We start from the raw sequence: 25,637 nt of genomic DNA on the forward strand, positions 1-25,637 counted from the left end.
TGTGTATTCCACCTCTGCATACTGTGCAAACGTGTTCATCGAGAACCTGCGCTGTGCCAGGCCCTGGACTGAGGGCTGGGATGGAGGAATCATTAGCCAAGACAGGCCCCGACTTTCAGGCCGCCCCATCCATTGAGACTGTGCACTCCTTGTCCTAAGAGACTCGAATTCCCGGGCTTCTCCATAGCACATTCCCTACTTCTGCCCCCCGATGGAAACTTCGTGTGTCCTTAGATATGACACTTCCTCCCAAAGCCTTTCCTCGAGAAGACTGGTTCTCCCAGTTGACCGGGAGGCCGCGGCGTCTCTGGAGTGTGTTCCGCTCTCCTTCCACGCCAGGCCCCCCGTCGTCTTTGGGTCCCTCCTTCTTGTATCAGTCAGCTCGCGCTGCTGTAACTCAGCCACACAGGCTGGGGGGCTGGAACCGCAGCAACGTATTTTCTCACAGTTGAGGAGGCCGGAGGGCCGAGATCGAGGTGCTGGTGGGGTTGGTGCCTTCTGAGGCCTCTCTCCTGGGCTGGAAGATGCCACCTTCTCCCTGTGTCCTCACCTGGTCGTCCTTCTGTGTATGTGTGTGTGTGTGTGTCTTGATCTCCTCTTCTTAGAAGGACACCAGTCCTACTGGATTAGGGACCATCCCAATTACTTCATTTCACCTAATGACCTCTGTAAAGGCCATACCTCCACCTACAGTTACACTCTGAGGGACTGGGGGCTAGGACTTCAGCGTACGCATCTGGGGGGACACGGCTTAGCCCGTGCTGCCTCCTCTGATGGGGGTGTCACCTGTCAACGCCCGCCTCTTCTCATCTGCATCCCCGCCACCTGCAGAGCCTCTCGCAGGAGAGCCAAAGTGACCGACGTCACATTTTTCCTCTCCGTCTCCTTCCTGCCCTCAGTCTCAGTCCCTCCATGAGTGGAGGACCCTCTTTGTCAAGGACTGGTGTCCTGTCCTTCCTGCATCGTTTCCTCAGCCCCACGAGTAGGATTTCCCTCCAGCTCACAAGAGTCTTCTGCTTCTCTGTCTCCCCCGAGGTCTCCATCCCCGTTTCCCACCCTCAGACCCCCTTCTTCCTCTCACCCCTTGCCTCACCCTCCTGGTCACTGAAGCTGCCTTTCTTCCTGAGGGCCCTTGGCCACTCCCCATTCTCACAGCCTCAGGCCCTCTCTGGTGTCATCCCTCTTGTGATGGATTTTACTCATTTCAGCTTCCCGCTGTCAGTAATCCCTACCATATGTTTCGTCCCCTCCGTGGCTCTGCGGCATTGAAGCTAACGCAGAGCTGAACTTTTCTACCACCAGTTCCTGACTTCTTGCTTCAAGCCTTAGCCCCCTGCCCTTGCTCTGCGGCCCTGCTGCTGTCCGTAGTCAAAGCCATCGCATGGTAACTCCCACAACCTGATGTAGTAGTTAAGTTTCTACCATCTTTTCCCCTTCCCTCCTGTCACAGAATATTAATTATCCCTCTTTTTTCCCCAAGGCTGATCTCCCTACCATTCCTCCTCTGCCATAGACAGACAGACAGGCAGGCAGACACACACACGCATGCACACCTTCCTTCAAAAGCTGTGTTCTGTTTCATAGATCTGTATTCTCTCTCTCTCTCTGGATTTCCATTCCTTTCCTGTTGACATAAATGTCTATGGAGAACAGAAAGGGGTTTGTACGCGAGGTTTATGTGCGGGAGGGATGGTTATAAACCAAATCAGCAATACCGAAAGCTGGTCATTTGCTTATCTTTCCAATTAAATCCTTGTTAAGACAGCACAGACAATACTGGCCCTTCTGCCAAACTCCAGTCGAGAGTGTTTTTTATTCAGATTAGTCAAGACAATCAAGTAGGCATTTTTTGTTAGCAAACTATTTAATTCTCGATTGACTGACAGCAGGAGGGGTGATGACAGCAAGGAAAGAGTGGGTCCCGGGGTTTAGCTCAGCTCTGCCAGGTCCCAGCCATCCCGGCCTGGGGACCTTGGAACTCCTCAGTTTCATCAGTTGTAGGATGGGGGTGATAAGGCACCTGCCAGGTTGGAGGGGGGTTAAGCAAGATGATTCACAGGGGGCCCTCAGAGCAGCGCCTGGCACATAGTAGGTGTTCAGTACGTATTAGCTGCCTACTACGTTGCTGTCGTTACTTTCCCTTCTCGCCCCTCCTTCTGTCACCTAACTTCTCAGCCTTCAGGCCTTCATTCACTTCCTCTCCTGCCATCACTCCTTAACCCTCGCTTTCTGGCCATTGCCTTCCTCTCTCAAATCAATTTACTTTCTCAGATCTCACCCCCTTTTCAGCTACTTGCTTTAACGTCTCTGTGATTTAACACCATTGACAACATTTAAAAAAAATTTTTTTAAGGCAGCACTCCCCGCCCCAGCTGTTCTGCTCCTTTAGAGGAAAGAGACCCCGAGAGCACTTGTCACCCCTCCTCTGCATCCACCTCATGGCAGGCATTTCCCTGGGGTTAGCCTCTAGCCTTTTACTTCCCATCCTCTCTGGCCCCCAGATGTCTCTCCAGGCCTTTTTCCTGGGTCCAGCCTCCTCTCGTCTTCCACACACCACCCCCTACTCTCCCCACCCTGCCATGATGCATGGACCCACCCCCCAACCCGGGTCCCAAACCAAGACTGGGGAAGCTGTCTTTTTCAAGTCTCTTCTTCTCGCTCCAAAGCAGTTGGGACCAAGCCCAGGGGATTCCATCTTCTTTACCACCTCCCACCTCTAGTCCCTCTGTCTGTCCCCCTCTTTTTACTTTAACCCCTGCTTTGTCATGTGTCATTCTGCCGATGCTGGAGTGGTTTCCCTTTTTTTTTTTTTTTTTTGCTGTATGTGGGCCTCTCACTGTTGTGGCCTCTCCCGTTGCGGAGCACAGGCTCCGGACGCGCAGGCTCAGCAGCCATAGCTCACGGGTCCAGCCGCTCTGCGGCATGTGGGATCTTCCCGGACCGGGGCACGAACCCGCGTCCCCTGCATCGGCAGGTGGACTCTCAACCACTGCACCACCAGGGAAGCCTGGTTTCCCTTCTTTTGATGCCACGCCCCGTGGTCAGTGCTCCAGAGGGATTTTTTTTTTCCTCTCTCCCATATCAAATTGGTCAAATCCTATTGCATCTGTGTCCTAAGTCTGTCTCAAACCAATCCATTCTCCTCCACCTCTATAGCCAGCGGCTGACAGGGTCCTTATTATTTCTTAGGTGGGCTCTTCTATTAATTCCTAACTAACCTTCCGATCCCAGGTCTCCCAGACCCTTCTCCATGGTCCCCCGAGGGAGGCTCTGTCTACCTCTTCCTTAAGCCCTTTCAGGGGCTCGGCGTCGGATAAAGCACAGGTCAGCTCCACGGTGTGCCCGGAGCTCTCAGCCGTCTGGCCCACGGGCAATTTCTCCAGCTCCATCTCTGGCTGCGTCCCTTCCTCCCTCTGGTCCAGCCACAGAGTCAGGTATTTGCAGTTCTGGAAACTGACCTTGTGTTACGCCTCTCTGCCCTGTGCTTGCTACTTACCGATCCCTCTGTCTGGAGCGCCCTGCCCCCTCCTTTGGGTGGGGTTGGGACGCCTACACGTCTCATGAGATTCAGCGGACTGTGTCACCTCATCCTAGGGGCCTTCTCCAACATCCACATCCTTTTTCTCCTCGATTCTCTTCCATGGCATAGCTCTATGGTTTCCATTATTTCTACTTCCAGCTCGATGTCACCTGCTTTGTCCCCTTCCACCTCCAATGGGCTCCTACCTCTGACTTTCTCATTAGTCATTCGTTCTCTCCATCTGGCTGGGGCCCAGGCATCATCTTGGCCCTCACTTCTTCACCCCCCATTCCCGGCCCACCAGCTGCTTTTCTATCAGTTCTTCCTCTGAAGCGGCTCCCAATCAGCTATTCTCTATCCCTTCCCCGCTCCACCCTAGTTCAGGCCCTGGTCCCTGAGGTTTTCCATGGACGGTGTTCAGAGTTCTCTGTGGGACAGCCTCAGCCTGTTGACTTTCACTCTCATCACCTGCTGTTGCTGTGTGGGTTACCATCCAACACACTGGAATCCTTACTGGTCTCTGAACAGGGCTCATAACTTGCCGCCACTGTGCCTTTGCATCTACTATTTCTAATCCCCATCTCCAGACACGAAATTTCTAGCCATTCTCCATGGCTCAGCCCCGTCGCTTTCTCTTCTGTGAAATTTTCCCCAATGACACTTATTTGAAGTGCTCTCTTTTCTTGGAACCTCTGAATTTTGTACCTATTTAATGGTTCTTATTAAATGTTGGCTTGCATTTCATGATTACTTCTTGTGGATGCAGAGATTAGCCTGTAAACTCTTTTAAGGCATGGATTATAAATTATCCATTTTTGTATCACTTCTCCACTACAGAACCTATATATATATATATATATATATATAAAATCTCACAATTCCATATATATATATGAAATATATATATATCAGCTTTGTTGAGGTATAACTTACAAAGAATGCAATTCACCCATTTAAAGCGTACAGTTCAATGGTTTTAGTATATTCAGAGTTGTTCAACCATTACCACAATCAATTTTAAAACATTTCTATCACCCTTCAAAGAAATATCACACAATTAGCAGTCAATCCCTATTTCCCTCCAAACCCTCAGCCCTGGGTAACTATTAATCTACTTCCTGTCTCCGAAGATTTGCCTATTCTGGACATTTCATATAAACAGAATCAGAACGATATTTGTCCTTTTGGGTCTGGCTTATTTCATTTAGTGTGTTTTCAGAATTGATCCGTGCTGTAGTATGTACTTCTTTCCTTTTTTATGGCTGAATAATATTCCACGTATGGATGTACCACATTTTGTTTATCCACTCATCAGTTGATGGCTATTTGGGTTGTTTCTGCTTTTTAGCTGCTGTGGATAACGCTGCTATGAACATTCTTGTACAAGTTCTTGTGTGGATGTCTGTTTTCATGTGTTGTGTTATGTGCCTAGGAGTGGAGTGGCTAGGTCAGATGGTAACTCTATGCTTAACATTTTGAGGAACTGTCAGGCTGTTTTTTAAAGTGGCTGTAGCATTTTACATTTTCACCAGCAGTGTGCGAGAGTTCCATCTCTCCACTTCCCTGACGACACTTGTTATTATCTGTCTTTTTTATTACAGCCATCCTAGTGGGTGTGAAGTGGCAACTCATCATGGTTTTAATAGCATGACTCTTTTTTACCTATTAGATGGTCAATAAATATCTGTTGGGTCAATGATATTTATATGTAATATGGACAAACAGACCTTTGGACGGCTCGTTTGACTGCCAAGTTTATGAATTAGCTAGAAAAGATGAACAGAGAGCTCAGTATCATTAGAATTCAACTTTCAAAAGTTACTTTTAGACTGTTTTTTCAACTTAAAAGGTTGCCAGTATTACCTAGGTGACATCAAGGTCAGGAAAAATCATGTAGCTTTGCAGGTTTGCATGGATTTTACAGAATAAGCTAAATTACAAGCAAAATTCCAACTTTGATATGGTTCCTACTCAAAACCTACTCCTCAATGGAGAGACCAGGAAAGGTAACTCCCTGAATGGGGACATGGGGTTGGGGTGGAGGGGAGGCTTAGAAAAATGCAACTGCTAACGTTTCCCTGGGTTGAGTTTTCCTCAGTAAACAGTAGACCCTGGGAAACATAACAGGTTCTGAAAACTTAATTTTGATGACTCTGGACGTCAGAGAAACAGCCAGCTGAATCAGTTCCCTCTTGGGTGGTTGATTATCTCAAGTCATAGGTAATGGTCCAGCTGCTTTTGCTTGGTTCTAGAGAGTTCTGTGTTGGCCAGGACCCATCCATTTAGTCCATCCCTAAGTAGACACTTCTGTCTGCAGTCCTGAACACCAGAGTTCAACTAAAGGCCTCAAATTAAAGGCCCATGATTGGGCTTACAACTTTGTATGGTGTGCAAGGGTACTCAGAAGAGTTGGCGTAAAAGAGGGTCAAAGGTCACAGCCAGTATATAGTGGCCAGCTTTCTGTATGTGTAACATCATCTTGCTAAACAAGCCTCAAACGCATGATTCTGCAGTAGCATTCTCTGCAACTAGACAAGAGGCCCCCCATCTTTATAATTTGGGGGCCGGGTGGTGTTTGTTTTCTGCAACCACAATCACCCTTATCTGCCTGAAGATGTTTCCAAAAGGCTGACAACAGGCCCCTTTCAGAAGCTCAGTAGGAAAAGTATTAACAGTTGGAAACATGTCAGCTGCCTTATGGAGGAAGCAAAGCCCAGGCCTGGTTTCTCTGGGCTCGGTGATAACTTGGGCCGCCGCAGCCTGGGCGAAGCTGGTGTTTCGAGCCGTGGAGACGGAGCGCGGCTCGGAGGAGGGCCCCTGCTTTTCAGAGTTGAAACAGGAGCCCTCTGAGAGAAAGAGATATTGCATGTGGCTTCCCTGATGCCTCGGAGGGCGACGTGGATGACACAGCATCAGCCGTGCCATCGTGGGGTGGGGACACAGTGGCGGCCCGTTGGGGGCAACGCAGCCCCCCCCCCCCCCCGCTTCAGCATCAGCTGTGGAGTGTGGGGAAGGGAAGGTGACAAAAGCCAAGTCAGCGTTGAATTTGTTGGATGGAGAATACGCTCCCGGGGCGGCAGCCCCAGAGCGAGAAGGACCGGCCCTGGGAGAGAAACAGCCCGAAGTTGGGGGCGGGGTGAAGCGCCAGTTCCTTAATCTCCCGCCCCATCGTCGGCTTGTCCCACCTGGATGCAGAGCGAGGACCGCGTGGAGAGGGAACCGCACGGGTGGGGTTCACCCTCCCGTCTGCCTCTGAGAGCAAGAGGGGCGGCGCCGGGCCAGGCACCCCTGCCCCCCATGGCACCCCCTCCCGGCCTCCGAGGCGCCCCTCTCGCGCTTCCCAGGCATCGCTGCCTTTCCCTGTCCTCCGTTAAAATAGTGAAACAAACCACTGAGCGAAGTGATGGAAAGCCAGGGGCGGGGAGTCGCCCGCAGTGAGGGGCCGGAGGGGAGGGGGCGCGGTGGTCCAAGAGGGTGGCCGGCCGGCGATCGCTGTGCTGGTCGGACGGCGCTCAGCTGCGGCCGCCAGGACCCTTCCCCCGGGGCTGCCCGGCCCTCCCCTGGCCCGGGGCGCCTGCGGAGGGCGCGGGGCAAACCTGGGGCTGCGGTGGGGGTGGAGGGGGGACTGCACCTCCATCCATCCCGGGATGGAAACTGCGGTCACCCCGCTAAAATCGGGCCAGGGGCTGCGGTGGGGACCAGCGGGTACCGCGGTCCCCCCCCCCCCCCCCAGCCCGAGCGCCGCCGCCGCCTCCGCTCAGTAACACGTCCCCAGGAGAGTCGCAGGAGCAACACGTGATGTGTCTACTTATCAGGGTGAGAGGGGGAGAGCGAGTCTCCGAGCGTGCGGGCGAGGAAGCGGGGCGGGGGGCCGAGGCGGGGGCCGGGACGACGGCTGGGGCGCCGGGGTCGCCTGCTCCTCGCCCACCTCCCTCCCTGTGGGAGAAGAGGAGGAGGGGAAGTGACTGCGGAGTTGATGAACTTTGCACATCCAGAAACGCCATTTTGATTCCTTTTCCGGAACAAGTTTGCATCTCTCCTCGTTCTCTCCCCGAAGCCCACCGGTCCCCACTGCATCATGCCTGGGAGCCAAGCGCCCTGCCCGGCCGTAAGTACGCGCCCGAGGTTCCGGCTCGCGGTCCTTGGGTGGCAGCGAGATGTCTGGGGCTGAGCGGGAGCGACCTTTTAAAGAACTTTTGGGGATGGGGAGGGTGAAGTCTGCAGAGCGCGTTGTACTTTTGAAACTCAGCGTTTCCCGGAGCCGAGGACCCGAGCGCCCCACGCCGCGCTACGTGCGCTCGGGGCGGTGGGGCCGGCCTGGGATGAGCTGGGCAGCCCTCTCCCCTCCGGCTGCGCGCCGGGCCGCTCCTCCTCTCTTCCCCCCCCTCCCCCTCCCCCTCCTCCTCCCCTTCCTCCGCTCCTTTTCCCCTTCCCGAGCTGCCGGCTCTGCCAACCAGCTCCCAGCGCGAGCCGCCGCGGCCGCTGCAGCGCCCCGCCGCCAGGACCTGATGCGCATCCATATTAGCCGTCCGAGCGCAGGAATCCGGCCCGACCCGCGCCGCCGCACCCGCCGCGGAATTTATTTTTAACCAGCACCGCCGGGACTCGGATGGTGCGCGCACCGCCGGCCAGAAACATCTTACCAGCGCTGCTCTCCATCTTCCGCCCTCTCTCCCCCGACATCCTCCCCCCCATGTGGGAGGGGAAACTTTTCTCCTACATACTTTCGAGTCCCTCTCGGGCCGAGGAGCGCGGAGATGACGGCGCCCGCCCGCCCGCCGCCGCAAGGTATCCGGGGGTGCCCGCTCGGGGTGCCCGCCTGGGGTGCTGGCTTGGGGGTGCCCGCCGGGGCCGCGCGGTGGGAGCATCCGCCGCGCCCTGCTCTGCGGACTTTGATCCTCCCGGGCGGACGGCGCCGGCCGGGAGGGGGCCGCGGGCAGCCCAGCGCCCTCGCCGTTCTCGGCTCGTGGCTGGTGGTCACGCCGACCACCGCCCCCGGGTGACTGGGCAGGGGGGGTCGCGTCCGCGCGTATTGTTCCCTTGCCCTTCCGTTGGCGGTGTACGTGTTTTCGTGGGAGCCATCGGTGTGGAGCGGAGCCTGCATCGCGGGGGCGGGGGGGGGAACCTCGGCGCCCGGCGCCGTCACGAGCACAGGAAGGAGGCCGGGAGCATCCGAGGCGGGGCTGGCCGCCGGGGCCCGCTTCGCCGCCCAGCTGTGGAGCGCGCTCGGAAACTTTTGTCCGCTGCCCGCTGGACCAATTTTTTTGCGAGTTGTGGGTCTTCTCTGTCTCCTCCCGTCCCGGCCCGCAGAGCCGAGCAGGGGCTGGGGTGGGGGGGCCGGCGTCGAGGGGCTGAAGACCCAGTGAGCCCCCAGCCCCCCGCCTCGGCCCGGTCCCCCGCGCCCCCTCCCCGCTCGCGGTCTCTTAGGAAACTGCGACCTTAATGGTTGGTTGCTAAGGAGCAGGGGAGGTCCTTCCAGTCGCCAGCCCCCTCCCTGGAAGCGGCGTGTTTTCTGGACGGGGCCGAGGGTCGCGTCGAGGATGTGGGGACTCGCTCCCCGCCGCCCGCGGGGCCCGGGAGGCGCGTGAGTGAGGGGCGCGGCGGCCGAGCCCACTTCTCGGTGGGGTCACTTTTCTTTTCCGGCGGGGTGGGGGGGGCGGGCAGAGGAGGGGCGCGGGGACCGGCGGGCGGGTTGACAGGCGCCGCGTGCAGCTCGCGTCCAGCGTCCGCGGTGCATCCGCGATGGGTTATAAAAGAGCAGGAAAGTATTTCTCCTTGCTCAGCAGATTTGCCCTCCCTCGCTCCTTACTGGTTAGAAGATAGAACGTGAGCCCAGATCCGGACGAGCAGTTCACATTCCATTACGAAATTCTACACGGCTTCAGAGCCAGCAGCAGGACACATTCGGGGCACTTTGGAGTTTTTTCGGCTTCTTTTTTGGGGATGGTGGTGGTGGAGAGAGATAGGAAGGTGAATAAAAAAATATCACTTTGGGATATGCTGAAAAACCTGTCCGGTGGTTTTCACCAGAAGAAAAATTCACCCCGTGCTTGTTTTAGCGTTTAGGTTTAAAAGCCAGTGGAAATAAAGTTTGCCCGTTGGATAGGGATGCTGGAAATAGCGAGGTATTTCTGTCTCGAAGAGGAGGCTTGAGGTGATTTGTGCAAAGGCTGAGTTCACGTGCATCCCATATTTTTGAGGTCGTTTTCTTTTAGATAGGCAGTGGTGTGTGCATGCGCGTGAGTGTTTTCTGAAATAAATTTCATTGATGTGGAAAGTGGAGAAAAGGGAACTGCAAAGAAAAGAATGGTTTTTGTTTTGTTTTGGGGTTTTTGTTTTTGTTTTTGTTTTCTTCTTCTTCTTCCCATGGCCCTTAAAAGCATCCTCTAGGTCTGGTGCCTTTTTGAGTAGGCAGGTATGGGTCTAAGACATAATGTAACCCGGAAGTCTTAAGTTAGAGGCTGAAGTCCTGGCTGAAACTTCTTTTTTTCTCTCGCTTTCTTTTTTTAAACGTTTAGTTCTTCCTTCAAGAGTCACACAGAACTTTTGAAGGAATGGGTTCAAATTATTCTTCAAGCAATTTATGTAAAGGTGAGCCACTACCCTTTGGAGGGAGCTTCTGGGTACCGCTGATGGAGCTTGCTTTGATGTGTTTTGAGCTTTGGTTACACTGATGAATTAAACATTTGAATGGCTTTTATCAAGTTTTAAATGTGTGAAAGAACACCTTCCTTCCCACTCCCCCCCACTTTTACAAAAGAAAGGGAGAGTCCTTTGATTTGGTTATTTGTTTACCTTGTGGTCCATTTTAGGTTGTTAATGAACTTGCACTGTTTTATAACTCAAAATACTGCTAAACAGGTTGCATTTTAGGATGTTTTGTTTTTAAAGAGGATTTGCTGGTTATGTGATACTCTTAAGAAATGCTGCTGATGTGTACCGTTCTATGGCATATCATTCTCTGCGTTTTTCTAGATACCACTTTTTTTCTCATCAGAAATTCAGAGCCTCAGCCCTTATGGCAGACAAGTGTTTGTTGTGTGATGGGGAAGATGGGTCTGACTCAGCTGGCACAGGTGGGGCATCCATTCCTAACTATCTGCATCATCTAACAAATGACCTTTTGATGGAAGGGTCTTTTATTTTAGAAGGAGGAAAATAAACCTACCTAGTTTAGCCGGCATGCCGTCAGCAGTTATTGATTGGTTGGTTCCCTGCTGTATGCCGGGCCCTACGTAGTTGCCATTACGTGGCTTGCATTTTTACTCAATTTTGAACTGCTGTGCTGGTCCACTTGCTAAGATCAGTTTGGAAGTTTTTGCTCGCTGTGTTATGCTCAGTTGTTAACATCATTTATTATCTTCAGTGAAGGAAATTTCCTGGTTAATGAAACTAAGAAGAAATTCTACCAGTCTAGGGTTTTATATGGCATAATTAATATAAATTTTTCCTCCTACAGAAATTGATTAAACGTGCTCACTAGAAGTAGTCAGAAGTGAATCCTTTTGATGTTTCTATTCATTATCCTTTTGAAAAGTAGGTGGTGCTTAAAAGGTCATAGGATAAGGGTTGCTTAGCAGCGAAACAGAAGGATGCTAAAATTAACCAAAGCATTTTTGAAAGGGAGTCCTTCTCTGTTTTACATTATTTAACTAGATTTAATTAATTTCTGAATTCTCCATGTCCTTTGACCTAGGAAAGTAGGATGTTAAGTTTGTTTTGTTTTTGTTATCACATTGAAATCATCTCTCTTTTATAAGTGTCTTTTAATTGAAGTTCATGCTCTCTGACCAACTCTGGTGTCAGATGGCAGCTTGTCTGGGTGGACTTCTTCCCTGCTACCTGTGTGTTCGGGTTAAATCCTCCCAAGGAAATGGTGTGTAACATCACCTTATTTCACTGATTAATAACAGATTGTTTCGTTCGTTTTGGAAAACCTACCTAATCCATGAAGTGATGTCTTCTTTTGCTCTTTATTGAACAGGTTTGTGTTCAAAAGATAGAAACGCAATAGAGTATCAATAGAACGAAGGCAATGTAGTCTCCTGATCACAGGACAGTGGTCTTCCCCCTTTACTGAGATTAGATTAATTTTATAGGGCTCCTCCTTTTCACTCCACCTCCCCGTCTCAGTTCATTTCAGAACACTTCCTAATACCTGTTTGAAAATCATTACATGAGGTGTAGAGTATCTTTGGAACCAAGTGTTCGAAAGCAACACTTTAAGGATCTTGGGGGTTTTCAGTGAGATCAAAGGGTTGCAATCTGACCGAAGCCATGGTTAGTAACCATCCTCTCTTGGTTGAAAGGCATGCTCACTGTAACTCACAAGTTTCCCTTCCTCAAGATTACTTGTGTACATCTGACCTACTGAACAGGCCAAGTTGAGTAATGTTTTTTATAGCCAAATATAATTAAGAAATTAGATGGGTTTTTTTGGGGTGTGGGGGGAGGAGGCAGGGTAAGTGAGTTTTCTCTCTTTTAGACTTAGAAAGTGGTTTTGGAGTAGAAATAGCTATGGCTGTCTTCAAAAAGCAGGAGTCAGCCTGTGATTTCCACGCCCTTGGGGGCCTCCCCATAAATCAGAGGTAAAAGGTGTACCATCTGAAACGCAGAGGCAGGCATACGATTTGCTTTCTGAAATGCGTCACTTATTTTTAATTTCTCCTGCTCCCATGGAAGGCAGAATACAGAGAGGAAAACCATCTGCGTTGTTTTCATGATGACCGAGGTGGGAGAGTGAGGAAGATGGGGCGCGAGGGTGACAGACGTTTTCCTTTTCTGTTAGTTGTCCTCTGGGACAGGGTCACCACTGTGCTGGTCTCTGTTTCCCTCGTCACCTTCCCTGGGTGTCCCTGTCCGAGTGTAGCTGGCGTTGGTTGGTGGAGATGGGGGTGGTGGGGGTGGGGAGCCTGGGAGGAGGGCGCAGGGAGCTCTCCCTTCCAGCTACTGGTGCATCTTGTTTCTGATGGTACTTCGGGCACAGGTGAGCCAGTCTGCCCATCAATAAAGGTGGCTGCCAGTGAATAGGTGCTTTAGACAAAAGAAGTGGGAGAGGGTGGAGACTGTTTGTTCAGTGTGATTCAAGCAAGCCGTGCTAATAGAACTTGAAAGCCTCTGTAAAGTCCCAGCGTCTGGGTACGGGGGCCTTTCAGACTCGGGGAGGGCGGGTGGTCCCGATAGGGTGGAGAAAGCCCAGTCAAAAGCCCCACCACATTCTTTGTCAGCCAGCCAGACTGCAGAGAAAAAGTCTCAGTGGGGGTAATTAGATAAAGCTTTTAAATGGCTCTATTTGTTTTTCCCCTGGCTAGCTTGGTATCTCATCTCTCTAACCCCTCTTTCAGAGACTGCGGGGTAAGATGGCTTTAAGAATGTTGGAGGCTTTTAGTGGTTTCACTACTTGTGAAATTTCATTTTTCGTTAGGGCAGACTCTGGACAAAGTTAACTGCACCCTGCTTTTGTGAAGGCCTTGAACAAAGATTCGAATTTGATCCTCAGAGCAGCATGGTGAGGGCTGGGTGGGTGTATTAACCCATTTTCCAGCTGTGCCAACTTCCATCCGGTGGCTAGTAATAAATCAGGCCCAGGACCCAGAACACCCAGCCCCAGCCTCAGTCCAAACAACACCTGCTTTTCCAAGTCAGCTTGGCCTCAGAAGACAGAGCATTAAATATACAGGGCCTGTTTATCTGTGTGTGTGCTTTTTAAATGAGACCAGATCCTTTCACAATAATGCTGTGGTTGAATTTGAAGATGTAAGGCAATTGGAAAAGAAACTTTTTAGCCTTTGCCAGCATTTCTCTTGATGAACGTGATTATAGGCATTCTTTTCAGTAGGTTTTCTACCTCGTGGGATCATTGTAAGGATAAAATAAATGTTCCAGAAAGTCAAAATCTATATATGGAAGAAACTGGTGTATTTTAAGCTCAGGAAGCTTTGTGGGTATCCACTCTGGATTTCCTTTCCAGAACTGTGCACAACTGCAGTACTCAGGCAGAGTTTGTGTTTGCTTCGAGCACCTAGAGACAAACAGACTAGCAAGTTCTCCTTCAAGGAGTTCGCTTAGGGATGGATTTTAAGGGAAAGGCAGGTGGTAAGCTTTGGATGCCCCCTTTAAAGCAGTAGTTCTCAGCTTGGTGGTTCCCCGCCCCGGGGGCATCTGGCAAAGTCTGGAGACGCTTTTGATTGCCTTGCTGCGGGGGGGGGGGGGGGGGGGGGTGCGACTGGCCTTTAGTGGGTCGAGGCCAGGAGTGCTGCTGCCCATCCCACAATGCACCTGAAGGCCCCACAGCTAAAGGATTATCCAGTCCCAAATGTCAGTAGGTGGAGGGTAAGAAAGCCTGCTTTAAAGGTACAGGAGTCAAGGCCTGTGTCACGTGTGCAAGCAGCCTGGCGTTCTCACTGTACTGCACGTGGCATATTTGGGGATCTGGAATTTCGTAGAGCGAGTAAGCTCTCCTTACAGGCCTGTGAGGTGCTGTGGTTGGCAAGTTCAAGGTTTCACAGAAGATTGGGGGTTGGGGAAAACATTTAAGTGGCGTTACATATATTTAAAAACCCTGTAGTAAATAAAAGTTCCAGAACTCGTCTGCTTCTAAAACAAACCAGATACGTTGGCGCTGGGGAGCTGCTCTGGTAGGTGGTGCTTCTTCACTTATTTAGGTAACTAGCTCCGGCGCTGCCATCTGCCACTTCTCTCTTGTGTTTGAAGTTATGTGGAGGGTACCCCCACACCCTCCCCATTTTTTTGCTCAGTGTTTGAATTAGCCCTTACTTGCTTGACAGTTAATGTTTTTTGCCCTTGGAGTCTCCCTTATTTTGTTTTCTTAAGTTTTTGCAAAATTCTTACATAAATCTCTACCTTTTTTTTTTAATTAATTAATTAATTAATTATTTGGCTGCGTTGGGTCTTTGTTGCCGCACGCAGGCTTTCTCTAGTTGCGGCGAGTGGGGGCTACTCTTCGTTGCGGAGCGCAGGCTTCTCACTGCGGTGGCATCTCTTGTTGCGGAGCACGGGCTCTAGGTGTGTGGGCTCAGTAGTTGCGGCTCGTGGGCTGTAGAGCGCAGGCTCAGTAGTTGTGGCGCACGGGCTTCCTTGCTCTGCAGCATGTGGGATCTTCCTGGCCCAGGGCTCGAACCCGTGTCCCCTGCATTGGCTGGTGGATTCTTAACCACAGCGCCACCAGGGAAGCCCTCTCCACCCTTTTTATAGGGCAGTGGTGGGAGCCCGGTCTTCTGTCTGTGTATCTCCTCTTGAGCAGGTGGCTGGCAGGCTGCTGCTTTACCAGGGAAGGTTGGGGAGGGATCAAGGGAAGAGACGGTGGTGATTTTATGTTTTGGGGACTTGCGGACCTCAGATACACGGAAAGGTGGTTGACTGAAAGAAAAATAAAATGTGGTATACAAACATTAAACTGCATTTCCTCGGGCCAGACATGTCTAGGACAGTGGCAGGAGCCATCTTTTAGCCACAGGTGCCACTTGCCTGACCCTTGTCCTGGTCCACCCCACCCCCCATCTTACAGGCAGGAGGGGAGCAAGAAGAAAAGGCAGGAAGAGAGGGGGATGATTCCAGAACGGTCTGGGCTCCCACTTACCTAAGAGAAATGTTTAACGCTTACAGGCAGCTTTCTTTACATCCTAACCCTAGGACAGACTGTCAGGGTCCCGTTCACGTCCCTCCGGGCTGATGATGTCAGTGACCTGCTTGGAAGCTGGCTTCGCCAGCCCACGCCTGGTGTAGTAAGAGCTGTGCTTCCGGTGCTTTGCCGCCCTCTCCTCCAACCTGTAAACCGGACGGTCACTGCTCCCCCTCTCCATTTACAACTTTTGCCAGGCTGGGGATCCCCTGCAGGTGTGTTGGAGGGAAGTTGCAGGAAGAAAAGTCTCTCCCCCACTTCTAGAAAGTGAGCTGAAACTCACCATCCACCCAGCCTCCCAGGCCAGTCCCTGACTCTGGTCTCTCTCTCAGCTGCCAGCAGTCACCAGACCCTCCTCGAAACCCTGGTCCAGTCTGACTCTGGTGTTGCCTGCCCCACTGTCCTGACCTAGGCCCTCATCATGTCACAAGCACCTCCCAAGTCAATTTCCTGCCCCCTTTGTCTCCCTCCTCCAGTCTGCCCTCCACTCGGCTTGAACACTATAGCTGCACATGGGGTTTGCCTGCTGCTGAAAAACATCTCATGGCCCCCTGTTGTCCGCAGGAAGAAATCCAAACTCCTCAACTTGGCACACGAGGACCTCCACCGGCAGCTCCCAGACTGTCTTCCTAGTTTTAGCCCTTCTCACTCTCCCTGCAGGCCACTGCCACACTGGAGGAGTTCGTCCTGCTTCTGCTTTTCCGTGGAGTGTTCATTCTGTTTTGTCCCCATCCCCTTCTCCTTGCACACAACATTTCTCAACTCTTCTTTCAAGACCCATCTCAAATACCGCCTCTTGCAGGGAGAATCAGGTCCTCCATCCAGAATAACCCTTACCCCATCTGGCCGGGTCTGTCTGTTGTAATTTACCCGTTGGCATGTTTTCCCCACCTGGAGAATAGGCAGCAACTTCATATCATATTTTTCCATCTTTTGTACCTAGCTCAAGGGTTGTGTAGTTGATGCTCATTCAATAATTATTGTTGGATCCATTTTTGAATATAAAAAACCCAGAGTTTTTCTGAAGAGGCGCAGGTTATTTTTGGAGAAGGGCACATATAATTTGGAAGCTAAGTCCTAAGTATCAGTACAAATTAAGAGAAGGAAACAGAAGTAAACTATCGTTTTCCAACAGACCCATCCTGCAGAAATTGGGTGCTAAGTGCACACTGGTGGGAAAGCATTTTGAATTACAGAAATTTTAAAATAAAAGTTTGCTCAGCTTAATTTACTCAAAATTAAAGAGGAGAAAAAAAAGTTGTTAATGCCTGATTGCACTAAAAGCTGTCACACTGGGGCCCTTACTAATTATAACCACTTTTCATGGCTCTTGGTTTGAAGTTTATATTAAATAGGAGAGATGGGCACACAGATCAAAGACCAAAATCATTTCTGAACTCCAGTGTGTGGGCCCACTTTCTCTGCTTAGTTAGATTTTTGTTTCATTAGTGGTGTGAGTTAATAGGAGTGTTGGTCCGTGTATAATTTAACTTTTCTTTTTTTTCTGTAACTCCTTGGATTTAAAATAAAGTGCAAACCAGAAACCTACAGGGTACAGATCTTGCTTTATTTGTGTGTGCGCGCGCAATATATGTTTGTACGTGGTGGAAGTTGAGTATAGATCGTATTTACAGAAAGAATCATATTCACTGTTTTAGGGGAGGTTCCTTTATGCTGAGACTTCATAGTTAAAAAAAAAAAACAAAAAACCCCTGAATACACAAAATCATCGCAAAATCTTTTCTTAACTTTCTTCTAAAAGAGGCACTTGTGTCTTCAGAAATAGGGGAGATACCATAAGGATGGGGTGAGAGAGAGGCGTTTCGCTTATGGATCCGTTTATACCTTTATGTTTGTAACTATGTGGATAGGTTTCCTTTTCGAATAAGGAATTACCATTTTTTTTCTTTTTAAATTGGAAGGTCTTGGTATCCTTTATACGAGGTAAAATCCTAGTTGATTAAAAGTACATTATTGCGGGCTTCCCTGGTGGCGCAGTGGTTGAGAGTCCGCCTGCCGATGCAGGGAACACGGGTTCGTGCCCCGGTCTGGGAAGATCCCACATGCAGGGGACACGGGTTCGTGCCCCGGTCTGGGAAGATCCCACATGCTGCGGAGCGGCTGGGCCCGTGAGCCATGGCTGCTGCGCCTGCGCGTCCGGAGCCTGTGCTCTGAAACGGGAGAGGCCACAACAGTGAGAGGCCCGCATACCGCAAAAAAAAAAAAAGTACATTATTGCTACCTTTAAATATTCCTTGACGTGCTTACCTGATAACTAGAGCTTAGGCTCAGATTTGGCAGATACATTCAAATATAATAATTCCAACTTCATCTTATTTCTACGGAGGCTTGTATATGTTCCTCTCTGATGTGAAAAACCGATTTTTTAAAAAAAAACATTTTCCCCTCCACTTTAGGGCTTTTAATTGTTTTGAGGGACAGTTATATAAAATTGGTTAGTAAGCATCTCAAACAGGTTTTCACGACTTGGTAAGTTAAACTTATATTGGATCAAACTGTCCTACTTAAAAATTTAAACCAAGTATAATTTAAAGGAGGCTCAACTTGCACGTCTCTAAATTAAGTTTGTTTTTAAATCATGAAAATAATGTTTCTGGCAACCATTCGTTGTTTGAGAGCTTAGTAAAGCTTTACAACCCCCTTTTTCTAAAATACTGTATCCAGTTGGATTCAGTATCAGATTCAGTCTCCCTTTGGAAAACAGGCACTTTTCCACCCCCAAATTTGAAAACCTCATAGTGGGGTTTTCTTTTTTTTTTTTTTTAAACCACTTATAGATCTTTATTTATAGATTTTTATTTATTCAACAAATTTGAATTTCAACGATGGGATGGCAGTGATAAACACCAAGGGTACTAGTATGAGAAAGAGAGACAGTTGCTAGCTTCCCAGACATGGAAAGAGACACAGGACCACTAAGTCGTTTCCGTCTGTGCTGGGTGTTAAGTATGACAAGAGCATGTGACATGCACTGTGGGGGAGGGGAGGAGGATGCTGGGGGAGGGGGCATCCCCCCAGAGTGGCCCCTGAGCTACAACACGAAGAGAAGGAGAGTTGGAGCGCAAGCAGCTGGTGCTGTGGCCCTGAGGTTGGAGAAGATCAGTGTGGAGGAAGAAGAGACCCAGGCGGGTGACATGCATGGCAAGGTGGATGGGCTCCTTGTAGCTCACAGGTATTTGGAGTTTTCCCTCAAGAACTCGGGGAAGCCTTGCAGGGTGTTAGGCCAAGGACTGGCATGATGAGATTTGCGTTTTTAAAGATCACTCCTGCCCAGAGTGGAGAATAAACTAGAGTAGAAGGAAGTGACTGTTTACCTTCTGTTTGCAAGATCGTTGAGAAGGTTGGTTTTGCACAACTTTTGAAAAGCAGTGGTGGCTCAGGGTGGGTGGCAGTGGAGGTGGGGAGCCTGGGTGGGTTTGACAGAGATGGAGGCCAGAGGAAGGATTTGAGGCTGGCTGGGGGTTGGGATGGAGGATGGGCCCGATGATTTCCAGGTCTCAGGCTTCCGTGGCTGGTGGCTGGCGGTGCCTTTCTCTGAGATCAGATCACGGGATAAAGCAAGGTTTGTGAACCAGGTACGTTCCCTACCCTTCAAAGAAGTTATGTTTGTGAATTTTATCAGCATTTTCTCTACTTGTACCGCTTTCATTGGTCAAAACATACTATTCCTGGCATGGATAATGCATGCAAAGGACTTCTATAAAAGTGAGAAACAGAAATTAGGTTCTTACTTATGGCTTCCTTCTCCCCTCCCCGCCCCTCCTTTCTTTCTTTCTTTCTCTCCTTTAAATTTCCTGAGGCCAAAAGGAACATGGAAGAGTTCTCCTCGATGGCCGATGGCCGGAGCTTCTGAATGGTTTTCAGATGAGGCATACAACTAAAACCTTAAGCGTATTTAAGTTTCTGTTTGTTTTAGTGATGCTTTATCTTTTTGACTTGTGAGCCTGGGGCTCAGGGGCAGAGGCTCCGGGGTAAGAACCGAGGTAGGACTCTCAGAATTGCCCCCGCCTTCTGCTTAAGAGGGTCAGAACTCCTCTCCTGACCTGATTTTCCAACTTATTTCTTAGTTTCTCAGTGTTCACTGATGCTCTGAATGTCTTACAACGACAACAGTGTTTTGCTTGACCAGTAATCTGTGTGAAAACAAAGTTCCTTCAGTAAACAAAATGTGCTGTGTATCTCCTTTGGGTGCCAAAGGGAGAGATTTCATCCTTCCACGGGGATGGTCTCCACCGAGCCACGGTCCAGCCTGTGGTTGAACATCTCTGGTGATGGCCGACCTGCTCCCCATTGCCCCAAGGCAGTCCTTGGGTTTTTACTGCGTTAATTAACTTTTTTTTTCTCAAGGCAAACAAAATCTTTGTGGAATGAGCTAGAAAGTGGCGTGTTTTCCGCTGAGTTGGTAAAAACTTGGAGCTGGAGCGCAGGCCGGCTGCCTTGTGCAATCTGATCCCCAGAGAGTCCATTGGGGAGTGCCACCCTCCTTACTTCCTCCTGTACTGGAATTCCTGCTTCATGGAGGGGGTTGGAGAGGTCCTGCCTCGCTTGTCCTCGTGAGCTGGGACACCTTCCTTAAATCGTCTTGCAAGAAAGCATTAGCAGTGCTCCCGGATTTAGGTAGAGCTTTTCTCTGACGTCATACAAATGACTCATCAAAACTTCAGGTGAGCCCCAGCCTGCTCCCCAGACGCTTCTCTTTTTTTTTTTTTTTTTTTTTGCGGTACGCGGGCCTCTCACTGTCGTGGCCTCTCCCGTTGCGGAGCACAGGCTCCGGACGCGCAGGCTCAGCGGCCATGGCTCACGGGCCCAGCCGCTCCGCGGCATGTGGGATCTTCCCGGACCGGGGCACGAACCCGCGTCCCCTGCATCGGCAGGCGGACTCCCAACCACTGCGCCACCAGGGAATTCCGCTTCTCTTTTTATATGGGATCTGTCCTGACTCGGGTAACCCGACCACTGGCCCCCAGAGAGCGCTGCCCACCTTGGGGAGAGTATGATTTAACATCTTTTGTTGAAAAAGCACGGATGTTCCCATATCACCTCAGCCTCACATCCCATTTGTAACAGATGGCACGCTTTATTCCAGCCCTACATTTGATAAGATGAGCTGATGAGGGGAAAAACGCTCAACAGGGACCTTGCCCCTCGGCTTCTTTCTAGCTGAAACAGCTTGGTGAGGGGATGGCGGGAAGGGAACTCGAGAAACTGGGTTTACGCATCTTTTTGGAAAATTTAAACCTTCAGGTACAATGCATACAATGCAGTCCCTCACCTCACCGTGACCCAAGCAGAAGCGTGGACTTGGAGATCTAATACGTTTGTTGCAAAAATAGCTTACTAGGGATGGCCTTGAGGTGAGCGTCCAGAATTGGTGTGGGTAGTATGTTCAGTAGCCAGTTTGTGGTGACAAAGGTGTATATTATATAAGCTCACTTTCAGATAACCCACCCTAACTGCTAGATAGTGGTGACAACTCCCGCTATCTGTCGGGTAATTTTTTTCTTTCAACGGTTGTGTATTCAATCCCTGGTGTTGGTTCTGGAAGGGCTCGGGGATGGTCAAATGATTACACTTCGAGAACGCAGCCAAAGTGGCCTGGCAGCTTTATTTCACTGTTTTATCTCTATGGCAGATGGAATTCGGGGAGGGCTCCTTTGGTCGGCTTGTCTCTGGGAAGTCAGGTTGCTCCTGCTGCCACCTGTATCTGCAGAAAAGGGAAGACACAGAAATCCAGCCGCAAGCAGCAGAAACCATGACCTGGTTATTCATATGATAAACGACTCTACCGAGAGTGCAATTAAATCCGGTCAGCAGACCTTTGAATTACAGGCTGCCCTTGATGAAAAGCACCCCTAGTCAAAGCCCACCTGTATTCGCTTTATATCAGATAAACCAGATGTTGTCTTTTCAGTTTCTTTTCTGCCCGTGTTAGACTTCATCCATATATGACTCTTAAGTCAAAAATCTCAAGTTAGGGGGCTTCCCTGGTGGCGCAGTGGTGGAGAGTCTGCCTGCCGATGCAGGGGACGCGGGTTCGTGCCCTGGTCCGGGAGGATCCCACATGCCGCGGAGCAGCTGGGCCCGTGAGCCATGGCCGCTGAGCCTGCGCGTCCGGAGCCTGTGCTCCGCAACGGGAGAGGCCACAACAGTGAGAGGCGCGCGTACCGCAAAAAAAAACAAAACTCAAGTTATTGCCCCGTTTCACCCTCTTAAGGTTGTTAGGCTTTTCATCAGGAAGAACTGTCAGCACAAGAGTGGTGGAGGAAGCAGTAATGTGAACTAAGGTTATCGAGCGCGTACCAGTTATGTCCTTGTCCTGAATTCTTTTTTTTTAAAATAAATTTATTTGATTTATTTATTTTTTATTTTTGGTTGCATTGGGTGTTCGTTGCTGCATGCGGGCTTCTCATTGCCGTGGCTTCTCTTGTTGCAGAGCACGGGCTCTAGATCGCGGGCTCAGTAGTTCTGATGCACAGGCTCAGTCGCTCCGTGGCATGTGGGATCTTCCCGGACCAGGGCTCGAACCCATGTCGCCTGCATCGGCAGGTGAACTCCCAACCGCTGCACTACCAGGGAAGCCCTTGTCCTGAATTCTTGACGTGGGTCATCTCATTCATTCCTCACAACAGCTCTTTGCCCCTGTGATGTAGGTACAGTGATTATCCCCGTTATTCAGAGGAGGAAACTGAGACCCAGCGAGGCAGCCAGCTAGTAGGCATCATGCAGTGCAGCCCGACCCCACAGCCTGTGCTGGTGGCCCCTGCTCAACTTCCTTTCACAATGACGTGACATAGTCACCAAATAAATATCCCCTGAAGACCTGCTGTGTGCAGAACCCTGCGGTACACAGCAAGGGGAAAGACAGGGACACGTGTGCGACGGGGCCGCTGGCTTCTGGAAGTAGATTAAAACTTAACCCGTGAAATAGGTCCTTCTATCTGGTATTTGACAAAGCGAGTTAGACCGTCAATTCTGTGGAAGATCAAGTGGGAGGGGAGGTGCGGTTGGCTGACAAATCAGGCAGCGGGAATGGCTGCCCCAGAGCACCCGGGGCCCGGGAGACCCTGCAGAGAGTCGGGAGAGGCCCTGAACATCCCGCTGGGGGACAGTTTTCCCTAAGTTCCCATGAGAGGCTCCAGGGAGTGGAGAGGTTGGGCCAGCATTGGAGGCTTCTGCTCGTCTTCTGTGTGGTGGGTGGGGGGGCGCACGCCTGCCCCTTAACTTCTTTCTTGCAGACACCCACTGTTAACCTCACTAAAAGTGCTTGAGCTCCGTTTCAAAGTAAGGATGGTGTGTTGGCCACTTTGGGAAAAGCCAGGACGCTGTAAGGTCTGAGCATCTGGGGGTGAGGGTTGCCTTGGGTTTCTGGAGGGCCAATGCCTGGAAAACAGGTCACTTGTTTGCTGTTATAATAGGCTATTATCATTTTATTTAATATATAACATCAAGATTTTGCCTCAGAGTTAGTACTGGGGGCAGGATCAGCCATCTAAGAGGCCCAGTGGTCTGTGTTACCAGGGATGTAGGGGCAACAATTGAATTGATCTAATTACTAACCTAATGTTTGAATTTGTCCATATTCAGCGGAGATAGTCTCTAGGAGGTGTTTTGTTTGTTTGCTTTGCTTTTTAAGCAGTAGGAGCTACATGGACTGGAGGACAGTGACGGAGGATGCCCTGTCTCCCGTGGAACGTTTCTGGGGTGAGGGTGTCCAGTTGTGCACCCTTCCTACCCTTTTGTGGGAGCCCCCGAGCAAGTTGTGGAACCAGCAGGTCTTGAATTGCGCCGAGCGCCTGATGGTCTGTTTCCTGTTTCCGGTGGGTCTGTGGAGGAGGATTGTTTTGAAATTTAGTTACAAATAGAAAATTTCAGCCTTGTGTGCTACCAGCTCCTACCACCGTTATTAGTACCGTTGTTATTTTGCTCGTGGCAGTTTGATGGCTCCAGCAGAAGAGGAGTGAAAGACGTCTGGGTTGGAGACCAGCATCCCGGGCTTTTTCTTTCTCGTGACTGGAATCCCATCAGCTTTCCTGCATTGGAATGCTTCTCGATACCTCCCCCAGGCACTAGGCTCCAGGGAGGCAAGGATGCGTAAGACGTGGTCCAGCCCTGACACTCACCAGTGCGTCACAACCGGCAGAGACACCAGGACACACGGAGGACCTGGCAGTGGGAAGCCGTCGGGAAAAGAGGTAGTGATGATGTTCTCAGATGTGAAGAGCTGGCCATGTGGAGAAGCGTGTAGGAAAGGGAAAATGAGGTTCTAGGTGAAGAGCAGTATAAGTACAGGCCCTGGAGGACGATACCACGAGGCTTCTTTGGGGACAGGATGGGTAAGCAGTGGGGTGAGACCAAGAGAGTACGGTTGGGGTGCTGTGCAGAGTTGGAGTGGAAGGAGTGTTGAGATGTGTCTCTGGCAGTGTAGATGGCCAGTTGTGGAGGCAGTTGTGAGCCAGGAAGTGCTTTGAAGCCAGGCCGTGGTGTGAACAGCTCTGCCCCGGAGAGAACGCTGCTAAACCTTTAGAAAAATCAGGCCATAGAGGAGACTCGTCCAGCAGAATGAACTTGGACGTTGATGCCATATGGAACCGAATATTTCTTCCCGTTTTTTCCAAGAGATTTTTTTCAGCCCAGGACATGTGGGCTGCCGTCTGAAGTGGTGTTCAGTGATCATTGAGAGGTGGGACCTTTATTTTCAGCAGAGAGAATTCAGTTCAACAATGTTTAAACTTCCTTGGTTGTGTTTTACTCCTTGGTACTTACTTAAGCTCATCAGCTAGGGAATTAGAGACAGACTCATTTCTGTACCCTCGAAAATACTGAGGAAGGATGCTGGGAGTCGGGGGAGCTACTTATTCAGTTTGTCAGCCGGCAGCGAATGCGGGCTGGGAGGGTGAGCTAGTGTGCAGTCTTGACGAGCCTGTGGATGAAGGTTTCTGGAAGCCGCGGGTGGGAGAAGAATCAGCTCACAAAGGCGAAGCTGCCTCGAGTGGAGTGGATTTGTGCCTGTTCTGCTCACCTGGGTAGCATCTGCCCTCGCCCAGGTGATGCTCTATCTGTCCTCCCGTGTTCCCAATCCTCTGCTGGAGGACTGTCCTCCCGTGTTCCCAGTCCTCTGCTGGGATTCCATCTTCTACGGGTGAGGTCGGCCAGGAAAGGCGCTCTGTGCCCGCAGAGATGCGGGTGGTGAAGGTAGATAGCAGGCCCCAGAGACGCTCGTGGTTTATTAATTATGGTGGAGGGACACACTGCCTTTTCCTCTAGGGAGGACAGATCCATTTTTAAGATGTGTGACTTTATACATTTCAAGGCCTGTACTCAGGGACTGAGGGACCTTGCTGAGAGGGCTGTGAAAAATGTGGGAAGGCCCCTGCAGAGTGAGCAGGTTGGACGGAACACATACCTTAAAGTTAATAATTTCATCACCTAAAACTGATGTTTATGTGTTAACGATTTTATGAACTGTTGGCAACCTCTTGTTTCGTTTTGTTTCTTACCGAGTTCTCTCCCTGGAGCTGGAATCGTGCGGGAGGAGGTGGGATGCTATGAGCTGGGGTGGGGTTGAGGGGTCAGGCTGGGAGTCAGGGGGGAGGGGGAGTGTCTCAAAGTGCTGAGTGGGTTCCTTCTGTCTGTGAAGGAAGGAACCTTCCTTCGTTGCCGTGCGCGGGCTTCTCACTGCGGTGGCATCTCTTGTTGCAGAGCACAGGGTGGACTCACTGGGGAAGGAAAGCCCCACTCGGGCCCAGAGGCTTGTGTGGAGTGCTTGCATGTGTTACCCCATGGATGGGGCATAGGTATGACCTCCTCTTTTTAAAGACAGGAAACTGAGGCTTAGAGAAATTCACTTTTTCTGAGATCACGCAGCCAGTGTCAGACTACCAGGAAGCTTTAGGCCATATCCACAGTCTGAAGGACGTTCTTTGGTTACATGGGACCTCATGACACCGTGGTACCTGGAGAGTTCCCAGCCGAGCAGCTCTGAAGCTTGATTTCACTTGTCTTGATTCTTTAATAGTTGGTGCGGATTTGAGCATAACACATTGCTTGAGTGCCTCTACGTTTAGGATACTAGGTTTAGGCACGGGGGAGCACGGTGGTTCTTGCCTTTGGGAGTTTACGTCGTGAAAGGGTGCAGTGCAGTGTGGCCCCCGAGCCGTGCACCCGTGGGAAGGCTGCGATCCCAGCGGGAAGGGGCAGGCTGGGTTTGGAGGTGTAGTTTGGGGTTGAGGACCGCATACTGGAAGGTGCTGGCATTGCAGGGCTCCCTGGGGTGGCATGGGGGTGGGGCAGAGTCGGAGCTGTCCTCCGTCCCTGAGAGGGAGTCCGAAGGTTTTGAGCAGAGAAGTGACAGGTGGCCTGATGAGGCTTTGGAAATGTCCTCGGGAGGGGCAGCGGGGCCACGGTTGTACCTCGCGGGGCTGCTGGGGTTCCTTCACTGTTGATTTCTGGCCCGAG

General features: G+C 50.7%; 1 protein-coding gene across 5 annotated transcripts in view; it reads left to right on the plus strand.

Annotated features, from left to right (window-relative positions):
* RREB1 (ras responsive element binding protein 1) overlaps nucleotides 1-25,637 on the plus strand; it is a 177,633-nt gene that overhangs the window by 34,802 nt on the left and 117,194 nt on the right. Inside the window, exon 1 of one of the 5 annotated variants that reach the window (XM_082664128.1) lies at nucleotides 7,347-7,628. The exons of 3 other annotated variants lie outside the window; for them this stretch is intronic. The gene's annotated coding sequence lies outside the window, so the exon portion shown is untranslated. Of the gene's footprint in view, nucleotides 1-7,346; nucleotides 7,629-8,195; nucleotides 8,309-25,637 lie in introns of those variants that run through there. One more of the 5 variants, XM_082664130.1, reaches the window with a different exon arrangement.

This window comes from Grampus griseus (assembly GCF_964374135.1).
Source record: "Grampus griseus genome assembly, chromosome: 10".
Taxonomy (NCBI): Eukaryota; Metazoa; Chordata; class Mammalia; order Artiodactyla; family Delphinidae; genus Grampus; species Grampus griseus.